This window comes from Chamaea fasciata, unplaced genomic scaffold (assembly GCF_029207755.1).
Source record: "Chamaea fasciata isolate MVZ Bird 193981 ecotype frontalis unplaced genomic scaffold, bChaFas1.0.hap1 SCAF_8, whole genome shotgun sequence".
In the NCBI taxonomy this organism is placed as follows: domain Eukaryota; kingdom Metazoa; phylum Chordata; class Aves; order Passeriformes; family Sylviidae; genus Chamaea; species Chamaea fasciata.
This window is the reverse complement of record NW_027094093.1, coordinates 26701355-26726527: the sequence shown is the minus strand read 5'-3', so window position 1 is coordinate 26726527 and position 25173 is coordinate 26701355. Positions and strand designations below refer to the sequence as shown.

Here is a 25173-nt window from a genome sequence, read left to right as displayed (position 1 = left end):
AGAGCGAAGAAAGTCTTCTCTAACCACCTGCTGATACAATGTTATTCCTCCCTAGGGTTAGCCTCAGTCCCAGGTTAAGAAAAAAACATCCAATGCCACACATACCAAAAGCTCCTCCCATGAAGAAGGCAAGGTCAAGGTAAGTTTCTGCAGTTCTCAGCACCTCCAAAAAATTTTGAGCTTGTAAAAATACCCACCAAAAACTTCAGTAAATAGAACTGCTTCTCACATAATTCCTGAAAAGAGGTGCTGAGCCAGCTCTGACCCTAGTGCAGCTGCTCTGGTTCAGGAGGGACGCTTGGTGGGTGTTTGGCCTTCTGCAATCTGGGTATACACTCTATCAAATTGGAATTCCTCCTGGAATGGATGAGCAAAATCAAAGACAAATTGCTGCAGAACTATGATACGAAGCTAGTCATACCTATTTTCTAAATACATTATTATTTTTAAGGAGATGCCGTCAGCTTGGTATTTTCACACTCAAATATCTGGAAAGAAATCTTACCTCTCTTAGGGAGCCCACAGCTCTACTAGAGAGGTATTTTTCTTTAAAGCTATTACTTCATAATTTCCTTGCCACACCCCTTGCTCTTTCTCTTATCTTTCTTCTAGCCTTTCTTAAATTAATAGACCCTGTTTGTGCAAATCTGTTTTTAACAGATTCAGAGCAAGAGACAAGTACCTTTCATGAAGAAAAATGACAATTTTAGGCCTTTGAAATGCATCTCTCTTGTGCGGAAAGAGCATGAGCTAACCAGATAATTTCAGAGCAAAAATTCAGAAAGCACATCTATAGCTGATACCACTATAAAGTTGATTCACTTTTCTTAATATCAACTCTTGAATGAACAATAGTTTCCAGGTAAGATGTACATAAACATTTCCAGTCAATAACATCCCGTTAAGCCTGCCAACAAAATCTGAACTTAGATGATTTAAGCTACCTGAGGAGTTGGTGGCTTAGATTTCCATATTTTCATGGCATTACTGGAAAACGGTGCCAGCTGACAGTGCTGCAGTTCCCTGTGCTGGGAAAAAGCCTCACGCCGGGGTCAGGGCTCCCCTGTGCACTTTGCTCTTCAGAGAAAAGCCCTGCCTCCACTCCGACCTGCTGGAGAGAAGTCCCAGTTTGCTGCACGACGTGATCAGCTCGACAGGGAGGGTCACTGGAGCAGAGGAGTGCAGGATGCTTGACACTCATCCCCCCGAGGACTGACACTTAACTTGCTCCTCAGCTTACAGCCAGCGTGGCTTTATCTTAGTTTCTCTGTCTAGGAAACAGAGCTTTATACGTTGTTTCTAGGGCTCTTGAGCCATTGATTAAAATAAATGAACAAACAAAAACCCTACAAGTTTTCTATGTAATCCCCAGCAATCCAAATCACAAGGTCTGAAAAATCTTTGTCCTATCTGTGGTTCAGTTTGGTTTCTTAAAGCAGAGAGTCAAAAACAAAGTAAAAGTAAAGTAAAACCAGGAAAAACCCCCTAAAACCCAAAACAAACCTCACAAAACAACCACCCAACCCAAACCCGTACCTCCTTCTCTCTTTGTAACTGAAGATAGCATCTCTATCCTTCTAAAAGTTATGGAAGCTTATACAAAGTACTCAGTGATCCAAGAGCAATTTTAATGCAAGATAAGAAACTCGCCATACCCAGATCACATCCAAACACAGCCGGAGTAGGAAACTTAAACACTACCGCGACTCTGAATCCGTGGCGGGGGGCGGAGGTATAACCCCTGACACAAGCAAAATCCAACAAACCCTCAATTTACAAAGATCTTCCATTACACCGCGTAACTCAGAGCGATCCCTTTCCTTAGCGCACACCCCGGACAAGGCACGGACCGCACGGCGTTCCGACCACTGCGCCATACATTCCCTTTTCCTGGCGCTCGGCGGGGCCGGGACCCCGCGCCCCCCGCAGCCCGCCCGCCGCCCGGAGCCCCCGTACCGTCCGTCCCGCGCCCGGCGTCCGGCGCTGCTGCGAGCGGCGGCTCCGCGCCGACAGCGCTTTCTTCCCGACACCGAACTGCGCCCAGGGAAAGCGGCGGTGCCCAGGGCGCGCTGCTCCCGACGAGGGGGCTCATGCCAGCGTGGGGCGCCGCATTTCAGCAGGAATCGCTGCGGAGAGAGGAAAGAAGCAGAGGGGGAAGCCCCGCCGCGGTTACCGCCGGGTGTCACGGCGGTCCCGCCCCTCCCGCGGGCTTGTCACGCGTGGAGCGCCGAAAGTGCGCGGCGCTGTCCCGCGCCCCGCGGGGGACGGACGGAACACACCCGGGTTGTTGTTTGCTTGGCCGTGAGCCCCCCCGCCCCGCTCACAGAAGGCGGCGGCACCGCTCCCCGCCCGCTCACCCGGACTGCGGGGCCGCGCCCTCAGCGCCCGCGGCCGGGCAGCGCCGGCGGCCCCCGCGCGCTCTGGCCCCGCGGCCGCGGCAGCGCAGCCCGCGCCCGGCCATCCCTTATATCGCCGCGGCGGCTGCTATAAATAGCCCGGCCCCGCCGCCGGGGGCCGGGCCGGGCGCCGCCGGAGGGGGATTCGCGGCGGTGTGGGGACCCGCCGTCACCTGCGGCTCGGCGGCTCGGCCGCGTTTGCCGCTGGGGACGCGCGTGGGTGCCGCTGTCCGGCGGGCGCGGCCGCGGCGCGGCTCCCGGGGGCCCGGGCCCGCCGACCCCCGGCGCGGCAATGGGCCCGTCCGCCGCCGCCGCGCGTTAAGGTGGAGCGGGGCGGCAGCGGCGGCGGCACCTTAAACCGCTCGGGCCGGCTCTCCCCGCCCGGCACCCCGGGCCCCACGGAGCTGTGGCTGGACGGGAGCGGACCGACCCTCCGGCCGCGGGGTTTGTGCTGCCGCCAGCAAGCGAGGAGGAGGAGAAGGACAGTAAACTGCCGGTTCTGTCTGATGGACGAGGCGGGCAGCCGGAGGGCACGGACTGGTACGAGCGCCGTTCACGCCACATGAACACGGCTCACACCGAGCCTTTGAGAGCCAGCTACTATGCGCACACAACCCCCCTTCTCCCCCTCCCCCCCTAATATTCATGCTTAATACGAGGAAGCCTCATCAACTTTAATCCCAATAAGAGAATTCGCGTTTAGCACGCCAGAGCTCACCCTGTATAGCACTCGGGGTGCGAGCACATGGGCAGTGGTTACTTTCTTCACCTCCCATTTGTGCCCTTGGCTGACACTGGGAGGCAGATCCGAAACAGTGCTTCCCGTGCCACCTGCGGGCTCCTTTGCCACCTCACACCTTGCACCTGACACCAGCAAAAGCTCTGCTCCCGCACCTACACACACTTACTGACACATGCTGCCTTCACAGAGGATGCTGGCAATGGCTGTGTGAAAATAATCCATGGCAGGAAGGATGTGTCCTACCACAGGAGCACCTTGGGCACAACCCTGCAGGGTGCTCAGGGACATACCGAGTGCCCACAGCATCTCAGGGGGCTACATTTGGGCACCTGGTAAATTACCTTGCTGGGTCAGGGCTTACCTCCCTGGTGGTGTGCAAAGCAGAGGAACTCGAAATGGTTCTTAAACCCAAGTGAACAGTTCCAGCTCTCCTCCTGTGCTGAATTAACATTACGTACACTGCAGTAGTTCCCAGAAAGATCTACCCAAGGAGTCTGGCACAGCGCTGCGGCACGCACAGAACAAGACAGCCTCCGTGCTATCTTTCCCACATATATAAGAGGCAGAGAGAAGCTAGTGCCATTTTACATACAAGATATGTGAGTATCTACCTCAAAATCTGCATTGGTCCGGCAGCATGGAAGAGGTGAGAGGATCAGTAAGATCCCCACAGGCTTTCCCAACCAAACCGTGGGACAGACGTGTTTTGTTCACGTGAATCGACAGCTGGGTGTGTAAGACATGCATTTGTCAAAAGAAGTCACATGTTTACACCATGAATTTGGTGTGAAACAGCTTCTCTGTTGGTTACAAATTTTCCTTCTAGGACAAAACTGTCTCCTCATCTTCCCAGAGCAGACTGCAGTGCAGTGATGGAGGTGACTGGCTGTGAGGAATCTGGTTTTTGCTGTCAGCACATCTTGCCACCAGCGAGGGCAGAATTGGCAAAGCTACACACGGCAGGTCATTTCCACACCCTCAGAGGTGTGGAAATGCTGTCACTCAATGCTGGGGACACAGCAGTCCTGGAACTGGTAGGCCAAAGATGTCAGGTTTAGATCTTTAAATCTGAGCATCCAGCTTTCTGTTTGGGCATCTTAAACAGATTACCCTTCAGAGCTGCACATTTCTGCTTCTGTGGAGATAGCTGCCAACCAAGCCCAATATTCAGACCCTGAACCTGAAAATCTCTGATGCATTTCATACCAAAGTCAGTAACATTTGACAGGAAAAGCCTGTGGCCTGGCTCCTGTATGTCAGGTATCCGGGTTATTGCTCAGTTCTCAGTAGCCTTCCTACCCATAAAAAATACTAAAATTATGGACAGAGGAAAGCCATAAAGTCCTCTTTCCATTCCATCCAGTATGTGGAGCAGCATTAGATTTCTTGTAGTGCATATTAGTTATCAACATTGCTAAAGGGGAATTGCTGCTGTGGCTGAGCGCTTATACAGTACAACTCCTATTTAAGTGCATTTTTGTATCCTGCTGAGTCACCCCAAGGAGCCCTCAAACAAAACATCACGTTCAGTTTGACAGCAGAGGCAGTGGCATAAAGAACCTCCCCTTTACCATCCCTCCCTGGGGGGATGTGAGTGTAGGATGGGCAACACTTCAAACCCTGGAACGAAATACAAAGCTAAAAGAAAAGAGTGCCATAAAATTTCAGCCAACATTTCCCCCATACAGATTTAAGCACATGACATTTCCAGTCTGTTTCAGCTTCAGTGAATAGATTAAAGTGACTGTACAACCTCTGAACTCCTCAAGTCAGATTATACTTAAGGCAAACTCTCACTAAATCAGAGGATGCATTATGGATGTAGCATAATATTTCAGTATTAGGTCTAGATGAATGTGGCTGTTTATTGTCCCATATTAAAGCTGAGTGGGTTAGTGCAGCATGAGCCTCTTGGCTTGTTTTGTTGGCAGCTGCCTTTTGGGCTGCTGGGGACACTTCCCTTGCCCAAGCTCTGCAGCAGGAGGTTGCAAACACGAGGGTTTGCACAGCACCACAGCAAGGCAGGGACTGTTTGCACAAAAACAATAACAAAACAAACAAAAAAACCACCACATTTTCCCTGCAGGAACAGTGCAATGGGTAAGATTTTTTTTCAGTACAAATTTCTGTTGGTGCCACATAGCCAGGGATAAGATGTCACTTCAGTGAAGTCAGAGGATGGAGATGGGGTTTGAGGGGATGCAGTGGCCCTCCCAAGAAATAACTCAAGGTGCTGCTGGCATCACTGTCTAGAGGACAAGTAGATTGTGCTGGAGCAGGGAGCTGTACCTGCCTCCACCCTCCAGAGATGAATGCACCATCCTGTACCAGATCAGATCTTGCTAGAGCAGAGCCCTACGAGCTTGACCCTCAGTGTTGAATTTGGAGAAGAGCACACGGAGACCACAGCCTAAACCCTGTCTGATGGCTCAGTCTCAAATGAGCTGCATAGGAAAAAGTTGAGGTGTTCTTACACTGCCAGTTGACTCCAAATCTGCATGAAACCAATGCAGTAGCTTTGCTGCCCCTATGAGTCCAGCTGGTCAGAGATAGCAGATCACACCTTGGGGCTATGGATGAACAATATTGCTCTGCTTCTATGGGCTAGGAACAATGAAGCTATAACAGTTTAAACAACTGAGATTGATTTCACCAAATTTCTCTGGCATTGGGCACAGACCATGGTGAAGCTACTTAGCATTAGAGGACATCTAGTGATACTCACGTGCAACTACATAAACGTGATAAAAGTTCTCATATGACTGCCTCAGAGTCAGCCTGGCTGAAGATGGGACATGGTGTGGCTTTGACAGCTGCAGGAGGGCTGGCACAGGCTGACCATGAGCACCCTCTATAAATGGGTCACAAAGGAAAAACCTCCTGAGAGGCTTAGGGAACATACCTTGAGGGCACAGGTAGAAAGCTCAGGGGAACTGGTGGTGCTGCACCTTTTAAGGAGACATTATAGGAGAGTGCAGAGCTTTTATTTCTACTGCAAAGACCCTGTGAGCTGGGATGCAGAGACTAAAATCAGTCATTTTCTTTCAGGAGTCTTTGCTCTTATCTCAATTTGCCTTTCATGTGACTCATCCTGAGCACACGCTGCAAACATCAGTCTCGATATCAAGATTTTTTTTTCTCTAGTACAAGAGATCAGCCCTTTCTCCATGCCCTTTTACAGCCTACTGCTCTTTGTTCTAGGAAGGATACAAAGAATACGTCCCTCCTCCCAGTTATTTATAACAGGGGATTCTCTAGAAATGTTTTTCCAGACATACTCCAGGCCTAGGATGAGGAATTTGGCAGTGAAACAAAGAGACTGCCAATTTGGTTTCTAAAAAGGCAAGGATTGGCAGAGCTTTATAAAAGAACACACTTCCCTAAGGAAATAGACTTATTTTATCTGACACTTCCTTTGAGTGGAACTACCCCCATTAAGATCACCATTAATTTAGGAGTAAGGGCTTCACATTTGAGGTCTCACCATCTTGCACTTACTTCCATGTCAGAGGCACTCAGTTTACGAGTGTTGAGGGAAGGTGCGACTTTTATTACTCCTAATAAAACACAAGGGAAGTGAGTTTCTGCTGGCCAGATTGGATCCTTGGAAATAGCTGTGCAAAGCTGCAATACCTACTCAAAATGCAAAGGGTGATGTTGAAAGGCATCAGTGACATGGGTGAAAGAACAGAGGAAAAAGCTGCATTAGCAACTGCAACAACTGTTGATTCTTGTGCTCTTCATGCATTTATGTTATTTATCAATGGACTATATTTAGCAATCATAAGACTAGAGCGTGGAGCAGCCCCAGGTCTTTGCTCTGCTTTCCAGAGGGCAGCTGGTGGCTAGCAGAGACTGGCACAGCTCTGAAAGATCCACAGTAGCTGCTCGTACAAGGCAGGAGCAATTTCTGCAGCACACTGAGTCATTGTAGGAAGGAGACTGAATCGTACTCAATTTCCAAAAGCAGAAGAGCTGAAGGCTCTCTTAGATGAAACAAAAGCTGGCAGAGCACATGTTGTTATGTGGCAGGCAGGGAGGCCACTTGAGACACATTTGGGAGGTCTTCATTCGGGCAGCAGTGAAGGACACTTCAGAGGCTGAAAGCTGCTGGTGTTGAGCAGCGAAGGCACAGTGCAGCTGCTTCAGTACTGGAGAGCCACAAATTAATGTATGATGTGAGTTTCAAGGCAGAGGAGATGAGGAAATCAATGACCCAGACAGAAGGAGAGATAGTGCCAGATGAAGCCCGATGACGACATTTCCAGGCAATTTGTTCACACTGCTGGGTGAGCTGCTTGGGGAGAGATGGAACAGATTAGAGATGACTGCATATACTTTGCCCAAGAGCAAGACTGTGAGATTCACAGTTGCAAGGGCCTTGGTGGCTGTGCTGCCTCCACACAGAAATATTAATAACTGCTTCTCTCAGCTATCAGAGCATTAGCTCCAGCTGATTTTACCATTTGTGCATGTAAAAAAGCAATTACTTTTCCTCTTAGGGATTTCATCTGAGGGATGTACAATGTTAGTCAATTATGTGTTCACTCACAAATATAGTTTGGTGAAAAAGGCAGGCTCTCAGGGGAATTTGAACTGACAGGACACATGTCAATCAGAACTCTAGCAAATTTAGCTGTGAAAATCATGTTCTAAGGAATGTAGTAAATTCCATTTTACTGGAAAAAAAAGTGAAAAGGGTGACTTATGTTGCACTGGCAGTTCCAGGGCATTAAGCTGCAGAAATCTGACCTTGGACAGCAAGAAAAACTACCTAATCTGTCTAATGAATATATTTGGTTGTTGCTTAGGTTTCTGGCTGGACATTGACCACACACCAGGAGCTCAGGCAACACAATTATAAGTGCAGGAGAAAGACAAATGTCCACACAGACTGGCTGTTTGCTGCAAGGCATGAAGACAGGACATGGCAAGTGGAAACTGAGGTAACTTGTAGCACTTTCCATTTTAATGGTCTCAGTTCCATACATAGAAGCAAGTTTATCTTCTGAGGCTGCTTGAGCTTGGGGCAGGTCAGTTCATCACCCCATCTGGAATGCAGCAGTGTGGTGTGCTCTGGAACATGCTGTGTCTTAGCCTGTGACTCCAAATACAAAGCAGGGAACACACTCTGAGAAATGTTGGACTGGGAGAGCTGTAACAGCTGCAGTTGGTTGTGGCTCTGTCCTGCTGTTCTCTAGAACCTCCCTACAAACTATTTTTTTATTCCTAAGCTCATTTCAGTTATCTTATCCAACGATCTTATGCGTCTTTGGGGCTGCTTCCATATGGTTAGAACATAGGACAGATGATCCCCCAAGACACAAGACAGGCTTAGCAAGGTGACTAAGAAATACAGGCTCATGATTTCCCAGATCTCTGTCCTTGCACCTGGAGCTTATTTCTGCTTGTGCTGCACAGACCATAACTGTATGCACAAGTGCTGTGTGTGGGTGACCTGCCCACGTGCTCTGGAATCGGCAGGGCTAATCTGCCCTGCCAGTTACTGAGGGCAATACCTTAATAAAGCTGTTGAACTTGTAGTGGCTGTCAAACCTACACTGGGACGGGGAACCTTCTCTTGTCCCTGCTTGCTTGTATACAGAGCAGAATGCTGTAAACAGAGCTATAAATATTCCTGTGCCCACTGAATGCTCGAGGTCAGAGCAGATCAGCATTGCAATTCCTTCTGGCTTTGAAAATAAGCTATGAATCAATGCATTCATTGCAGGCTGAGTATCCCTGGAATAAGACTGATAGTGCTGCTCCAAAACATTGGCATTCTGGGCAAGAGCACCGAAGAGAATAAAATATATGGTAGTGAACCACACAAAGGACACAAAGCAGCCAGATCCCTAAAACCTACCTTTGGCAAGAAGTAATTCATCAGGACACCTGGATGCCAAACCTGAAAATACCTGATGGTTCAAAAAAATATTTATAGCCCTCTGAATGGCAGTGATTTTTATTTATAAATTATATGTTTATAACCCTCTGAATGACAGTCAGCTTACATTTTGGATCTCCCCTGCAACATATCAGCCTCCATGCTCTCCATGTGAAACTCACTTTATTAGCTGTAGTTGAGGAAGCAGGACAGATGAGAAGATGGGAATTGACCTGGAGGTGGAAAGTCAAACCTCAGCCCTAGGCAGGACAGCACATCAGTTACCACCCTGCAAGTGCAGAGAACACACTCAGGAAGGCAGAACACATCCTACTCAATATTGCCAAGAGCAAAGCCTAATGCTCTTTAAATTCCTTCAAGCTTAAACTCCCTACACCAGGAAAAGGTTTTACATCCAGAACCCAGCTTTAGATTAAGCCAGCTGGAGCCATGGATGTGAATGAAAGTCCAGCCTCACTACATCCTTTATGGGAAATCCCTGTAATTATAGCTAGAAGTGATGCACCCTCTTAATCCACCTCGAATGTCTCCTGCAGGGAGACAGTTCTCTGATTTCTGAGAGACAGTTTTATGTGGAAAGAACAACCACATTAAAAAAATCTCCAGTAAATTCTTGATGCTACTCACCCAAAGACTGCAGTAGCCATGGAAGCTGGTGAAGGGTCTGGAGCACAAGCCCTATGAGAAGCATTTGAGGAAGCTGGGGATTTTTGGCCTGGAGAACAGGAGGCTCCGGGGTGACCTTATTGCTCTCTACAACTCCCCTGAAAGGAGGCTGTAGCCAGGTGGGGTCAGTCTGTTCTCCCAGGCAGCCTGGGACAGGATGAGAGAAAATACCCTCAAACTGCACCAGGGAAGGTTAAGATTAGATATTTGTTAGAAAAGAATTATTCACTGTTAGTGTGGTCAGGCCTTGGAAGTGGTTGCCCGTGAAGTGGTGGAGTCATCAGCTCTGGGGGTATTTAAAAGAGGTTTAGATGTGGCACTCAGGAACACGGTTTAGTGATGGCCTTGGCAGTGCTGGGTTAATGGCTGGACTTGATGACTTAGGGAACTTTTCCAATGTAAACGCTTCTATGATTTTTGTGGAAAAACATTTTAGCGACTCTCCCTTGAATTCCCTTTCTGACTAATATTGTTCTTCTCCCCCTCCTTGCCAACTTAACAAACATTTCTGTGTCTAAATAGCATTTTTGGTCCACTGCCTGTTGCAATCAAAAGAACCTTCTTATTGACTTCTGGGACAGTCAGGCACAGCTATTAGTGAAACATAAAAGCATTCGAACCCCACACTACTGGGACTGTGTGTGTAAATGGCGTTACTTGCCTCCTCCTGTGGTTGTTCATGAGATCAGGACACAAAGCCTGTCTTTTGGGAGCCGTCTTTCCTTCAGAAGCCTGTTTGCCTTTCTATCTCATAATGACAGTGAGAAATCCTTAAGGGTTTTCTAACTCCCATTCCCCAGCAGAGAGCCCCAGCAGGCAAAGGCTTTGTCAGGCAGCATATTAATGAAACAGAAAACATGACCTGAATTTTTATAGCTTGTACTTAGCAGGTCATTTACTTGTCATGAAAAGGGACATTTTGCATTGGTTGCCAATAATAGCTTCAAAAAAGCGAGCACTTAGCTCTCATGTTTAATTCCCATGAGGAAGAAGGGCGAGAAGAAGAGCTCCCGAGCTGCTCCCTTACCCCCACCCCACGCCAGGATATTCAAACTATGCTGAGCACTCTTCTAAAATTTTGTTGGAGGAGCAGGGGTCTTGTGTGACCCTGGTAGTGAAACCCACACGCAGGGCCGTGCTGTGTCCCAGATCTCATCCCGGAAGGGTTTCTTATCCTCGCATCCCACGCAGCAGCAGCCCAGCTGAGCAGCTCTTTGGAGAACTGAGCTTGCCAATTTCCTGTCAGCCCAGCACGGTTCTGGCTGGTCAAGTTATCTCTCCCAGTCAGGGCTGGGTGACTAGACCCAGACAGTAATTTTGATTGGCAAAAGTGGAGTAATTTTCACAAACTGTGGGGTGATTTTCACAAGCTGGAGGGTCAGGCTTTCCTTATTGTGCAAGGGGAACAGTGAGGCATGCAAATTCCCTCAGAGATAAGGAAGATGTTCTTAAATGGGCTCTGAATCCAACCGAGCACATGTATCAGCTACAAGATACATGAATGAACTGGGCACAAGAAGAGTCTAGACTTGTGCTGAACTTGAATCATTAGCTGAACTGTTGCTAAGTGCCTTAAGTCTCTACAGGAGGGACAAAAAGGCCCATTTCTCTCCTTACCATTCCCAGGTAACAAGTGACAGAACAGAGGAAATGGCCTGAAATTGCAACAGGGAGGGTTTAGATGATATTAGGACAAATTTCTTCACTGGAGGGACTGTTGAGCATTGGAATAGGCTGCCCAAAAAAGTTTGTTAAATCACTGTCCCTGGAGGTTTATAAACAATGTGTAAATGTGGCACCTGGGGACATAGTTTAGCGGTGGCCTTGGTAGTGCTGGTTTGACTCAATGATCTTAAAGCTCTTTTTCAACCTAAACAATTCTATGATGACATAAGCTTCAAATAATAAAAAGGGTTGGCATGGACCTCCTCACAGGGCCTTTGAGCACCATTAGGGGCAACAGCAATGTCCAAGAGCTGACACTTTCTCAGTGATTTCACATACTGCATTTTGAAATGTGCAATATTCTTTGTGTCTCATGGAGAAACCTTAAATCTAAGGCCAAAAATCTTTGTGTGTCCCACTCTTTAAATGGGAAAAACTTCAGACTTCCACAGAAAGCTGTAGGGACTAGGTAATATCTGTGGCTTTGCTCTCCACCCAGTATCTCAGTGTTTTGTCTCAGCCTTGCCCTGCTTGTTGCCCCTGTTGCCATAAGCCTCTTCAGCACCTCCTTGATGTCTTCAATTAGCTGAGTCCCATCCAAAGAAGAATACTAAAGACTGATGAAGGAAAAGAGACCAACACCGTAACATTGTTTCCAGATCTCTAATGATTCCCTGTGGGTATATGCAATATCTTCTCCCCATCCTTAGACCCCTTCTTTCTCACTAGAATGTGAATATTTGTGTCGTGCAACAGGACAGAACTCTCGGGCAGGGTCACAGACTCCTGGAAAGGCTTGTTGGGAAGGACTTGTGGAGGTCTGCAGTCCAACCTCCTCCTCAGACTGGAAGTTACTGCCAACACTAGGCCAGCAGCTGTGGGTTTGAGCCTGCACACAACAGTAGTGTGTTAATTGCTGACTCCTGCACTCTCGTGTACGTGAGCTATGTGACTGTTGGTCAATGGCAGCAGAATTGGATCAAGATATTGTTTCGTTCATTCCTTCTGTTCCTAAGCTCACTTCTAAGTCCTGCTGTCATCTATACTATTAATGAATTAAGATCATTTTCTGGAGGGCAATGCAGCTAAAGGCTGGTGGTTTGATGTCCTAATCAATTAGTAGCACTAATCACTGATTAGTGGCTCATCACTGATTGTTGAATAGCCCTTCACTCTGAAAGAGCCAGGTGTCAGGAAACCATCCTTGCCAAGAGGTGGACTCTGTTCTCAAGAGCTGAAGCTGACCGAACATTGGTGAGGACACATGGCTGCATGAGGTAGGAGCCAGGACTGCTGACACTGCTCTAACTCGTGTAGTTCCACACACTTCATCACATGGAACAAATCCACAAATCTGTCAGGTTGTTCTAATTGATTCCTTTATATATGAGCCATCAGACTGCAAAATGTGCTCCTGTGCAGGGTCTCTAAGAACCTGGTGTCCAACCCTGTTCACCAGGAAGAATCACTGAATTACTGAAGGCACTCAGTACAGGAGATTTAATAACAGCATGAAAAAGCTACTGAGAAACAGAGATCATGACCCTGCTTCTACTAAGCCAGTTTAATTTTAAAATAAAAATCTCTAAAGAAAAATCTGAAGAGACTTATAAACAAGGCTAGCATGGCTCATCAGATTAATTACAGGACAGAGTACATTTCAGATATTGATCTGGGTCGGGAAAGGATTTAATAAGATCAGTTAGGAGTTACTAGCACAAGATGGAGATATTCATCTGGTTCATAGCTTTGCTGAAGTCAGGATACTTAGACTAGGCAGAAGTACAAATCTTTGAAGCAGAAACTACCATGTGCTTTACAAACATCAGTGAAACAAGCCTCACTGAGAAATGGGAAAACAGGCTCTTTGCCCCACTGTTTTACAGGCAGTTGATGGAAAACCTTCAAGCAAAGCAAATTTGAGGAGACAGCCTTAAAACTCAGTGAATGTGGCAGGCATTAGATCAGGTCACAAACAAACTGAAAATTCGTACTCAAAGAATTGAAATGAAATTCTTGAAATGAAAAGTCACTAAAATTGCCGTAATGGTTGGTACAAGTCCACTCTTCTTCAGTGCCTCCTCAAGAGAAGTTGAGTTTGGAACAGCTTCAAAGCCAGAGTAATGATTTCAACCTGAAGAGACACTGCTTGCCCAGCATCCATGCCCCACATGGAGACCTCATGGGGGTTCTGCTGGGATTGTGCTGCTCTTTAGACTTCTATTTGCTGCCAAGTTTTAATAAAAGTGAACTATTTCTATTCAGAAAGAAATTAATGATATGTTGACAGAGTGAGGAAGGACTAAGCCCTTCACCCCCACATCCCCTCACTCACCAGGACTGGGTGGTGTTTGTGGAAGGCCAGACATTTCCATAGCTTCTCTGCAAGAAGCAAAGCTCATTTCAGGCTTTCAGTGGATGATGAAGACCGCTAATGCTCAAAGAGCCTCTGCTTGAATATGGTTGGGTGGACACTTGCAAAGTTTATCGCAGTGTTGAGCTTCCACCTCACCCTCAGTATCTTGCCACTCCACAGTCCATTTGGATAAAGGATGCTGTTGCTTGCACATGTCTTTATATCCAACAACACAATCTTTTGAATTCTGCTACAGTCCAGGTTCCAAAGGAATAATCGAAACAGTTTGAATACATGGGGGTGGTTTGCACTGACAAGAGGTTAATTTGATCTGAAGAGATGTTTCATCATGCTGCAGTAATTCAGACTGCATGCTAATTCCGTCCTTGGCTTCTTCTCTGTTAAGAATGTGTCACCAAAATTTCCAGTATTCCATATCAACCACATACCTTTAGAAAATAGAAACTGCCAGTTCATTTCAAAACCAGCTGTCAAGTAATGTCAGTTTTAACTCAGACATCAGCCAAGATCCAAATCAGCAAGATTAGAATAAAATGTTCTGAAGTGGGCTACTAGGTGGGAACCATCGGCTCTCCCTCAGCTGTGCAAAGATCTTGAACAGTTAAGTAACTTGAATGCCTGAGCACTGTTTCTAAAGCAGAGAAGCCACAGAGAAGAGAAATCCAAGTGCCATGACTTGAGACACTTAAGGAATTAACATAAAAGCATATGAAGACAATTCAGTGACTTCCAGAAAGAAAATAAATTCCAGGACACAAGAGCAGAAGGACCTAGTTCAACCATGGATTGTTAAAAGTGACCTGGGCCACTCATGAGAGATTTTCCTTTCTTCCACCACTGGTAGATGGCATGAGCAATCAAGTGCATTGATCATTTCCTAGAAGTAGAGTAGAATATCTAAAACTTAAGAGAAGATGGTGTGGTTGTGTGATGATATGTGGTTACTGAGTTTTAAAATGCTGCAGTTAAAAGGAGAACTTCTGAGGAAAATCGAAAGCGACACAGCAGACTGAAAAGAAAATACTTGGAAGAGTGGAGACTCAGACACAGAATAAAGGGATTTAAGGGGCTGACATATCACGTGCACTTAAGTGATCAGAAAAAAAGCTACAAATAAAAGTAAGCATTCCTTTGTAACTTTTCTTTGGGAGTAAGGATGGAAAAGAAGCCTGACTCTCAATTGCACTGGGGAAAAAAAAATCTCTTAAGAAATTAAGCCAACAAGGGATTTAGATTTGAAAGGAAGAAAGATGATCATCTTTACTTTCAGATTAAATACCTAACAATGGCACTTCTGCCAGCAGTGCTTAAAATCTATGGAAGTGCTCACTTGTACACTAAATCCAAAGGCATTAGGTGTTGGAGGGTGAGACTGCACAGTCCTGGTGAACACCAGCAGTCAGGTTCACCCTCCTCCTCCTGCAAATCTCTCTCCTCCCACTTGTCTTTTCAGCTTTGATGTGAAATCACCATTTTCAGGATGTGTTCTTGGAAGCTCACAATCTGATTTTGGGGGAAATCCTCCCTTCATGATAAGCTGTTTCCATGGGGATTAAATATTTCATTTTCAGTTTTGTGCTGGGAGCTTCTATAGAAGATTTACTTGCCAGTTTTCATGCCGCTAAAAAGATAAGGAAAATATCACCATGACAGAGATCAATCTATACTCCCTCTATGTAGATGATAGTGGCTGGAGTAAAGTATGGCATATCAAAGCAGCTTGATTCTGTATGAAAAATCCAAACATTTTCTCATTATGGAATAATCTCAATACATAAATGAATGAGAAATATCAAGAGATCAATTTGAATAGGTTCAAGTGTCCCAGTCCCTATTAGGATTCCAGAAGAGCCAGTAGAAAAAACAACCCCCTAAACCAAATCACTCTGGAGAGCAATCTGTGAAAACATATACTAACAACACACCTAACCAGTGTATACCTAACTTGTATATAGCTTTGCACTGTCACTTCACTGTTAAAAATGTACATCTTTGATGCAGTTTTTCCTCTGCTTACTCGAATACAAGATCACTTATAAAAGCAGTGTGTCCCATAGATTACTTTGTCATATCTCCTGAGCGCAAAACAGATGTTTGTCTGGCTCCATATCTGCCTATTTGCTCAAGCTTGAATTGAGATTAAATTCTTGTATCTTGGGAATCTGCTTCACATGTTTCCAAACCTGGTCATTGAGAACAGTTGTGAGGTCTGTGGAGTAAACTCTCCTTTGCTCTTGTCTCCTCAGATGGGCCATCTGAGAAGTCTAATTAGCATCCTGCTCTCGGAGCAGTGTCCTGTCGGGAAGAATGGATCCAAAGGATTCAACAGCAGAGACAGAGCAGACACAAGCCAGAACAGTAAGAGCAGGCGACTGAGCCCTGCAACAACCGGAAGTGGAACAGTTTTGGTGCAAATGATGCCCAAATGTGTCCTTCTTCAAGGGAACTCTGCAATGCAAGTACTGTTGCTTGTGCAATATCTGGATGGGCTCTACTTAAAAATGATGATGTAGGACTCCATCAGACTATAACCATAATCTGAAGGATTTGTCATCATCCTAGAGCTGATCAAACAGTGGTCAGAAAAGCTTGGGTTCTTTCCTGCAGAAGTATCATTTTCTGTTCAAAAAGTGTAGTTTTGTGTGTATGTGTGTGTGTGTGTGTTTGGGTGGGAACCCTCAAACCAGGTTTCATCAAACATTCTCCTGCTTTCACTAGATACCTCTAGCACTTTTAACCTCAACATTTTCCAGAGGTAAAAAGCCACAAAAGTTGACAACAACAACATCTAAAGAGATCCCCCTGGCTTTCTTCTCTCTTTCACATTAAGAAAGGGAAAATATTGAAAGGTGCTTTCCAGACAGCTGTGATGGTGACTAATATGCAAGGAGTATGGGATTTGAACAGAGAAAAGACTTGTTATCTTATCCCCTCCCTAAATTTGCCTCTCCGTGAAGCACAGCAGTGTCTGTCCACCTTACTGCTGTCAGATAACACCAGCTCTAGGGTAGTCAGAAAGATGCTGAGATTGGACACTGAAGAGTAAATAAACGCTGCATGAGGTAATTGGAGTGTCGAGGAGAACGGAAGGGAAGATCCTTGCTTCCAGCTGTTTTGTTGTGTGTTGTCTCATTCATTTAGTGATTTATAATTTGTTGCTGGTGAAGCAAACCAGAGCTGCTGCCCATTGCTGCCACATGGAGAGCAATGGAGAAAAACTCCCTTTGTAGCCTGACTGTGACACAGACCTTCCCACTGCTGTTTCTTGGGTCCAAGAACATTTGCAACACACTGCTTAAAGGCTGAATTTGACACTGTCTTTCCTTTTAAAGAAGCTTTAAAGCCACTTCTTTCTATTTAGTGAGAATTACTACTTTGAAGAATTTGGTTCTCAAATTCATTTTGTAAAATTAATCTCACCATTTCCCTCAATCCCTGTTACTAGCTGGAGTAAAATATCCACACTGTTTTCTTGATTAAAAGATTGTTGCAATCAGCAATGAATGAACAACTGTTCATGAGGGTAAAATTGAAATGATCCCTGATGTGAGCACATGAGCAGTTACAAATTTTCCATGCTGAGCTTTCAAAATAATTATAGTAACCCTGCATAATTTTTATTGTATTCCTAGTTTCTATTGTATTCCACATCAACCTAAAACCAATAACAGTTATTTTTAAAACAGCAGTATTCCTTCAGTACAACTCACCCAAATAGAATCAGTTCCTTTAAAGAAAGTGCATTTTTTGTAAAGAAATACAGCGTTATTTTCAGCTGCACAGAAAGCTGGCCCATGGATGCAGTTCTCTCTGGTGCCATGAATAAAAGGCTTTGCTGTCAGAGATTCACCTTGTTAAAGATAGTGGGTATTTCACACCTAATACATCAGTGACAGCCCAAACCTTCCAGCTGCTCTAGGTCTACACCTTGGAGAAAAAAATGCTTCTGTTTTTTCAGTTTTATCCTTGATCTTGAGAACAAAACCAGCTCTGCCATCCACCTCCTAATAGCCTCAAGGTGGGTCCTAACAATTCACAAGGAAAAGGATCAGGTTAGAGGCCCTTATCCTGATATTTGTCAGGACAAAGAAAAGGAATCAAGAATTATATGGCAAAGGAGAATTATGCTGGATTTAAACAGATGTAAAATATTGCCAGATACAATTGTTCAAGTTAATCCTCAATTGGACAAAAGTCAGAAGCCCTAGAAAATAATTAAGAGACTTTGGACTGATGAGCATTGAGTTTGGGGAACAGGAATGGGAACTGAAGGAGATAATCCTCTTATTATGCTCCTAAACTGTTGATGGAATAACTGGTTGAAAGTCCAACTTATGAATTGATGCCCTGAATATTTACCATTAACAGGAAATTTTGTCCCTCTGAAGTTTATCCTAGCAGTGATTTGCAGTACTGGAACAACCTGCTGCAAACTTAAGCTAGAAATATTTCAGAAAAGAAATAGGGCAAGATAGTTTTCATCATTGTAACAAATCCCCGGTGGAAAGGCTGGATTGTCTCACATTTGTGCTTTTGTATGGAGAAAAGATTTGAAAAAAACCCACAGGTTTTCACCTTAAAATAGGAAACTTGGTAAAAGGAGGATAATATGAAATACAGTGTTATTCCTTCATGAAAGACGTCAGTTTTGAAATAGGTTTTTGTCTTCTACCAGCTACAGAATTAAAGCTTTCAGGGCTGCAGACTCCCAAGTAGAAAAAGATTCCTGAAACAATTATTATGGCAAAGTCCAGGGCCGCTCAGCAATGTGGTTCAATCCTCCTCTGTCCAAGCTAGTGAAAACTTTTGGAGCAGGTGCATTGTTCTGTGCACTCCTTGTTGTCATAATATAAAAGCTGCAAAGAAATTTCTTTAAGCTGAGCAATAGTTATCGTACTAAAGTTATAAAATTATTTATAAATTCTTTAATTACATTTACTAATATAATTTCCATTATGAAGAGATCCATTTCAGGTTTGAGGAACTGGGTAAAGAGGAAGTGTGATGCGGAAATGCAGATTCTCCTGCAATTCCACATGTCCTGTGAGGTGCAGGTGACTGCAATACGTGAGCTGGTCTGTACAGACTTTATTCTCCCCAGCTTGAGACATCCAAGAAAGGAGATTTTGTTAACAAGGTAGTTGAACTTTAGAGGTAGTAATATGAGCTTAACAGGGATAGTTGTGAAAACTCAGGTTTTTCCTCCAGTCTGAAATACACACAGAGGTCTATGGGATGTTTCCCAGTTGGATTGTTTAGTTTTCAGTGAACGTGCAAGGGAAGAATTACCTTCAGCATGAAGCACACACTGATGCTTTACAGAATCAGGACTCAAAATGAGGCCAATACAGTCTGTCCAGTAACTAATTAGCAGGCACGGTGTGAAAGTGTTCACACTTGCTTGTCGACGATGAGGCAGACATACACTCTGGATCAGAAGGGATTCCCGGGGATTTTCAGCTCTATATCAGACCCTACAGGTCAGTCTGCCATACTCCACAGGCTTCGAGGAGCTAAGACAAGCCCCTGAATGTGGATTACAATGTCTACACAGTGTGGGTCCCATCCTGAAGCCATTCAAACCCAAGAGGCATCAGGAGAGACGCTGCAACCTCAAAGTGCTCGGTCAGAGCCTGGGGAGGAATGAATTTTTCAGATGAATTATTGTCGTAAAAAATGCGGGTAAACTCAGGTCTTCTTGCTTTTCAGCCTCTGTCCTTCCCGGAACAGAGCCCTCCCTTTTCCTAATTGATCCAAAAGCAGGCGAGCGAGGACACGAAGTGGAGAGTCCCGAAACAGCATCTTGCAGCCGGCTCACGGCGCAGGGTAGCTCCCCATGCCGGGAGGCCAGGGCAAACCCGAGGTTTTAGTGGTCACTGGAGCTGTCTGTGGCCAGACCAAAATAGCAAAATGTTAACACACGTAGCAGTGGCACCACTGGCCTCCAGACGTGCACACTGAGATACTGCTGAAGTTTTATATAGTATAAATGACACAGCCTCGTCCCTGTGCCAGGCAGTGTGAGCATCACAACCCTTGGTCTTCCATGCTCTCAGACTTGTTTCTTTGTGCCAACTTGGTGATCCAGACAGTTATTTTAGTTTATTCAGTGTGACTCTGCTGGCTTTGGCTGAGAGTTAATTTTTTCATGGTAGCTGGTATGGGCTATGGTTTTGATTTGTGCTGCCAGTAGTGTTGATAATTAAACATCCTGATTCCAGGATGTTTTCCTGGAATCGTGGAATCGTAGAATCATGAAGATTGGAAGACACCTTTAGATCATCAAGCCCTACCGTCAAGCCAGCGCTATCATCGCAACTCCAACACCACTAAACCTTATCTCCTAGCTCCAGCACCAGATGCCTCTTAAACACCTTTCGACACCTCTTTTGTCACTCTTGAGCAGTGCTTACATAGAGTCAAGGCCTTTTCTGCTCCCCGCCCCACCAGTGAGGAGGCTGGGGCGGGGATACAAGAAGATGGAAAGAGACAGTGCTGGGACACAGGACATCAACTGGCCACAGGGATAATCCTGCATGGCGACATGCTCAGCATAAAGCTGTGGGGAGAAGGAAAGGGGGGTGTTCATTGTGATGCTGTTTGTTTTCTTCAGTTGCTGTTACACTGGAGATGACTGAACACCTACTTGACCATGGGAAGTGATGAACAAACTTTTTAGTTTGCTTTACTTGTGGAGTGTCATCATTTATGGGTGGTGAGGATCATTATGCTGTTGCTGGGGAAAATTGGTTTTTTTGACACCTTCTTGTGGTGGGACTATGAAAGTACCTTGGGATTTGTAACAGTCAGGGGGGAAAAGATTGTTCCCTAGTAACTCGAGCAAAGGGATTTTGTAGAAGAATGTGCAGTAATTTACTTAAATATTATGAAAAAACCTACCTGACATCTATATTTGACACCAGAAAGCTGATGCCTGACATTTTTTAAGGAACTGGCCAAAGTATCTTAGATAATGATATATACATAATCTAATCTAATAACAATCTATTTTCTTATCCCTGTTTTTTGACTCCTTTGTCACACCATCTGTTTTCACTGCAAATATAAAACAAATTCCCTGCAATCTTTCTGCCAAAGAACAGAGATAGCATGAGAGATAGAATAATAACAGTCTCAGACTAAACCAAAGGTTCTTCTGTCACAGAAACAAATTTTCCCAAGGCTATTATCATGTTTGCAAACTCTGCTAACCATGTTGAAATTAGATTGCAAATGACATTCTTTTTGCAGAAAGAGATCTCTGTAGCACATAGGGCATTTGCAACAATGCTACTAAAAATAAGAGCATGGTCTGACAGAACATTAAATTATTCATGTGCTCACAAGTACAGGGCAGGCAGGCTCACAGAGCTGCATCAAACACATCTCCAGTACTGCCTGGCTCTATGTCCAGTGCAGTGTGCTGGATGCACAGCACCCTTCTGCTAAGAAAGGGCCCAAGTTTTATCTAATGAAAAGCAATGGAAGTCCAAGGGGGAAGATCCTCTAAGAAAGCTGCCTCAGCTACCAGAGACTTCATGGCTTGCTCCTGCAGGCCCTGAGGCTGCCACCACCATGCCAGCTCCTTCCTCTCAGGGAGGAGTCTCTTAGGAGACTCATGAAACATTTATTCTGCATCCATGCCATACTGTGCACTTTTCTGTCCCAAGCTATAAAAAATGCAGCATGCCTCCCTGCCTGCAGTTAAAGGGAATGGTTTAGCAGTCAGCTGCTTAACCTTTTCTTCCCCACCCTTCACTTGAAGAAATCTCCCTGCAACTTTACCTTAGCTCAGAAGGAATCCAAGTGTTTAAGTGCAGTATGAAAACACTTCTGTTGGGTGAACTTCCTTCAGAAATGACTGGGATAGCAGGGATTTCTGTGAGCAGTGAAGCAGTGGCAGGGACATTAAAGTCTTCAACTGAAGTCTGTAGCACACCTAGTCTTTTGAAATGTGTTTGGGAGAATCTGAGTGAAGGTGGAAATGTCTTCTCTTGTGCCTCTGAAATGCTTTTCATCCTGCTTTCCATCTTGCCATCAGTAAGATGAGGCACCAAGTTTTGTCATTCTGTATTTCCCCTCCTAGAAGGAGATTAATTGAAGGACCCAAGAGGGTCCTACAGGGAGCTGCCACATGGGAGTGGACAGGTCTCCTGGGACCCACTAGGTGAGCAGCATGAACCTCTGCAGAGAGAAAGCAGGTCCTGGTGGCTTGAAAGGCTCTAGTTCAACAACTGAAGGCTGAGTGATTGTGCGGTAAGATGCAAGAGGAATTTACAGACCATCCAGTGTCAGCAAGATAATTTTTATGGTTAAGAAAGCTTACATAAATTCTGCTTTACCAATTACTCATCTCTCTGGAAGTTGCTATCCTAATGTTTTAGGTCTCGTCTTTGAATGGAGTAAAATATTAATTAATGGGACTCAATGGAAGGGAAATTACCAGGTGCTACAAACATTCAGAGTGTAGAAGCCATCCCTGTCAGGGATACATTTGAAATAAAACTGCCCTGGCCAAGGACAATCTTGTATTGCATGACTGCATGCTAATAAAGACCACCCATGTCCCTGTCACGGTTATGAGCTCATAATGGCAGCAAAGAATAAGAAGCATGGTAAAATTAAAATGTAATAGTCCCTGGATAGCCATGACCAGTTATTCCATTGGTGCCCTGCCTTTGAGCAGTTCTGACACCGCAGAAGAGAAACTGAGTGTCCGTAAAGTAGGAGTCAAGTAGTGAACAAACATCCTGTGGCTGCCAGAATCAGCCAGGAAAAAGTGGTGTTGTCCTTCACATATGAGCTAGAAAGTCAAGAGATCCAACTTCATTGTGCTACATGTTTAAAAGGTGAAAGCAAGACTGATATGATTTGTAGCACTCAGACTGGTTCATCTTAAGGAATTATGTGGGTTTTTGTCCAACCAGTTTCCAACCAATAGTTCTTTAACTGTTTGGAACTATCGAGTACTAATTTACGTGTTAATATAACTTAACTCTCATTTTACTGGTAATGATTATGGTACTTTTGCAGCGCTCAACCCATGAACACAAACTAAAGGCAAAAACCAAAAAGCTAAAGAGCTTAGGACTGCTTGAGAAGCAACCTCCCCCTACCCTGCCCTATAATATGTAACAACTTGAAAATAGCCACAGCAAAACTTCCTGAGAGCTGTGGTGGTGAAACAGCAGATTCAGGTCCTGTTTTGAAAGGCAATGTCTGCAGTAGAGACTACAGCTGATTGAACTTCTTTGGTGGAGGGGTGCTCAGGAGGGCTGGGTGCTAGGTTGGTATGAGAACTTAGACTCCTCGGGTGGATTTGTTGAGGTGGAAGTGATCTAGCTATGTTTTGTGTTAAGGAATCTGCAATTCAAACAGGAAGGAAAATTCTCTTTCATCACCAACTTCAAAGTAATTTCCAGTAGTCTCTTTGACTGGCTTATTGATTCTGCCTTTTGTTCTCAGAGAGGAAAAGAAGTCTAGGAGACATAGCTTGCCTTAAGAAACAAAAGGCTGTACTGTGAGTCTCATTTAAGTTCCCTGTGATTATTCATTACTCGGCAGTTTGTTTCAAAGCACCTGTTCAGTTATTTTACGTGCCTTCATTTCTAATATTGTCCATGATTATCCTGTAAGGCCCTGATCTCCTAATGCAAAGCTTTCCCCATGCAACAGAACACAAAGGAACCTTTCTGTATGTCTTAAACGTTTTACAAGCAAACTCTGATAAGTGTCTGCAAGTTCCATGTACTCCATGCCAATTCTCGCTGCATCCCATGACCTTTCATGAAGTCTGGAGGTGTGTGCAGAGCATGACAAAATTGTGCTCAGCAGCGTACAGGGAAGACCACAGACAACGTTCTCTCCTCATACTTTGCAGCGTGTCTCAAGCTTTATCAGATACCATACTCCAGATTCACTATTATGTTGCCCCTCAAATGCAACAGAGATGTAGCTAGGAGCAGGAAAGTCCCAGAACATTAAGTTCAGGCTCCTAAGCTTGGTAATATTTGGTGTAATTTTTGGGAAAGAAAAAGAAGTACTCAAGAAACTTCTAATCTCAAATTATTTGATGGCAAGTTTAGCAGCAAACTGGCAAGCTTCTGAACTGGCAATCGCTTCTGTGCAGGGCAGCATTCAGAGCACGAGGACGAGTGCAGAGCCTTGGCAAGTGGCAGCAAGTGAGATGGGAAACAGCTCCAGAAATCACTTTGCCCGCATTTATTGGAGTTTAGCACCACCTAATGTGTGAGTGCTTCACATTCAAGCACTTCCCAGCACGGCCAGGATGAAACAGCCTAAGCGGAGCTAGAGAGAGCCTCTGGCATCAGAAAGCATTAAAATTTAATCCCTTGTCTACTCGGTTCCTTGTTGTTTCCTTACTAGGAGAGAAGAATCTAGGAGCAGGCAGCTCTGCTGTGGGCAGACCTGGAACAGACAAGAGGCAGAAGAGCCAGGAGAACAGGGACATCGGGGACACCAAAGGTGATAGTTCACAGATGAGATAAACAGGGAAAGGCTTTTTTTTTTGCTGAGACAACAGACACAGCTGGAAAGAATTTGCAGCCTTCTCCTGGTTGTTTTCATCCTGGCTACTTGACACTTGTAGACATAAAATTGACAGATGGCCACTCCAGCCGTTTTGGGAACAGCAGATGTCAAGGGGACCGGTAAAGGATTTCAGGACTGCTCTGAGTCTGGGATCAATTTGGACTGTCCAAAAGTTCCAGGAATTGCCTTAGAAACAGCTTTGCAGGGATTGAGAGATGAAGAAAGTACTTACACTGCTAAATTAAAGCTGCAAGTGTAATGATTTGCATAGCCCTGCAGGAGCATAGGGTTCTTCTAGCACTGTAGTAATTCAGTTGAGCTCTAGTGATATTTCTGTGCTTCTAACTTCTTTAGCCCCCAAAGAGCTATGATTGGAAGAATATTGTCTACAGTTACACTCTGGAAATCAAAATGAACATGCTGATAAACTTTGTCCTCCTTCCTCCAATTTTAAAAAAAATTGCTGTTACAATTAGGATATGCAAACTATGAGGCTAAATGATAAATTCAGCAGAAGAAGATAAAAGAAAGAGTTTGAGTTTATGACACATTTGGATCTAAATTAACAGAAGAGAGGTTATGAAGTGCTGCCAAGTTTGCCAAGGGTCCCTGTGGAGTACCTGGAGAGAAGTAAGCACTGAAGAGACACCTACAGCAGCCGCTTCCTCTTTACACGCAGAACTTACCTGCAGCTGGAACATCTCATCACACCTGTCTTACAGAGCACAAACTCTTCATATGCCCATACTTTGAGCAGCTGGACATTCCTTAAAGCTCAGCACTTGGGCCACATATGGTGCAAACAAATGTTTTGTCCTCTGGTCTGGCCAGGAGCCACCCTTGACTACAGAAGCCATTATGTTCTTAA

General features: G+C 45.0%; 1 protein-coding gene across 2 annotated transcripts in view; it reads right to left on the bottom strand.

The window, feature by feature from the left end:
- The window catches only part of MRAS (muscle RAS oncogene homolog), a 38629-nt gene extending 36208 nt beyond the window's left edge, over window positions 1–2421 (bottom strand). The window contains exons 1-2 of one of the 2 annotated variants that reach the window (XM_066190219.1): window positions 2358–2421; window positions 1957–2126 (exon numbers count right to left, since the gene is read on the bottom strand). The gene's annotated coding sequence lies outside the window, so the exon portion shown is untranslated. Of the gene's footprint in view, window positions 1–1956; window positions 2310–2357 lie in introns of those variants that run through there. The other variant, XM_066190220.1, reaches the window with a different exon arrangement.
- Window positions 2422–25173: the final 22752 nt, after the last annotated feature.